Genomic DNA, 1,874 nt, shown 5'->3' on the forward strand with positions numbered 1-1,874 from the left:
TGTTGGGAATAAATCCGTAACAGAAATAATATTTGCGGTAATAAAGGCAACAAATGCGGAACACAACAATACGGTTAATCAATGAGAATAAAAGAGAAATAATGACACCAAGATTTTACGTGGAAACCCTCCTAAATAAGGGAAAAACCACGACCCGAGAGGAGCAACGAATATCACTATAGTAAGGATTTTACACTTGAGTGTCTGAGTAAAACTCCAAAGACCACTACACATTCAAAAGAAATAACACTCTTTTGATTTTTCCACCTCACTACAATATCGCTCACACTCTCTATTTTTCCTCACAGATTATTTTCCTCTGTGATGCCTCACTCTTCTTTCTCTCCTTTTGTAATTCTTTTTTGGTGTGCTTAGAATGAAGAATTCTCCTCCCTTTTATAGAGAACAAATACACTACCCTCCAAATGTGCTATAGAAGAAAAACATTTTTTTTCTTCTTCATAGCTTACCTACTCTACCAAACTTTGAAATTGGCACAAAACAAGTTTTTCTTCTTTATAGATTACCAACTCTACCAAACTTTGAAATTGGCACAAAGATATTCAAAGTTTGGTAAATGGGGATGGACCTCACAGCAACAATTGTTGAAATTGTCGCAGCAACTTAAACATAGTTATTGCGATACTCAAAACAATTGGTGAAGTTGTAGCAGCAGCTTCAACATTTGTTTAATTTTTGCAGAAAGTGAGGCAAAGAAGTTGAAGGAAGTAAAATCTCTGGTTATTTTTTAGCCAAAAAAAAAATTACTTAGAAACAACAGGGATTATTGTATTTCATAGCCACTCAGCACAAGTATATAATTATACACTGACATCAGCTCTAATCACACAACAAGAGGGGCTGAAAATAGAAATAAGCAGAACAGTAAGTTCCCTTCCATGTCAAGCAATTGAATTAATTGTCTCCTTTGTCTCATCTCTGCAAAGTTTCAACTTTATATAGGTTAGATGAAATATTAATTATCCCTGACACTTTTCGTTTTTTGAGAGTCAACAATTTAAGTTTGATCGAAAATTTGCTTAAGAAATCTTCAATTTTTTTGAAATGAAACGTATATATTTGTAAATACATTTAGGGACTATAAGTCACAAAAATTAATAGTTCAAAATAATTAAAATTAGGGAAAAATATCAAATATACCTCTTAACTTTTATTAATGATTTTGGTATACTCTTCGTTATATTTTGAGACTTTGTACTTCTATCGTCACACTTTTGAATCATCTATACCCTTTTAAGTCAAAAGGAACAACAATCTCAATGATTTACTTTGTTTTATTATATTTTTATCTAAAATTAAAAGACCCACCCAATTATTCATTTAGTTTACTGTAACAATTCATTTAGTCGGTTTGAGCAGTAGAATTATTTTTGATAAATACTTACTGGGTCGACGGACCACGCGACGGATCGTCATGGTCACGACGGACCGTGATGGACTCCGTCGTCCCATACTTGTGCAATTTCTTCTGGTGCTCTCTTCATTACCCTCGACGGCAAGTATGACGAACCGTCATAGGCACAACGGTCCGTCGAGGGTCTTCGTTCCAAAACACTTCAACTCTTGGAATCTGGGTACTGGGATTACTTCTCTGAACTTCATGACGAACCTGCAGGACGGACCGTCATAGATACGACGGACCGTCACAAGCTGCGTAACCCCACACTTGGTCAGACTTCCGCTAAATTTTAAATGGGTGTTTTGGACTATTCATAATTATAATTATGAAATTAGTGGGGTAATTTTAATAATTTATTTAGTTGGTGGTTAAAGAAGATAATAGTGAAATAAATAGTGGGTTACTTTTATCATTTTTTTATAATTGATTATATGATAATTAGGGTAAAAAGAAT

Source organism: Solanum pennellii, chromosome 3 (genome assembly GCF_001406875.1).
Source record: "Solanum pennellii chromosome 3, SPENNV200".
NCBI classification, from domain to species: domain Eukaryota; kingdom Viridiplantae; phylum Streptophyta; class Magnoliopsida; order Solanales; family Solanaceae; genus Solanum; species Solanum pennellii.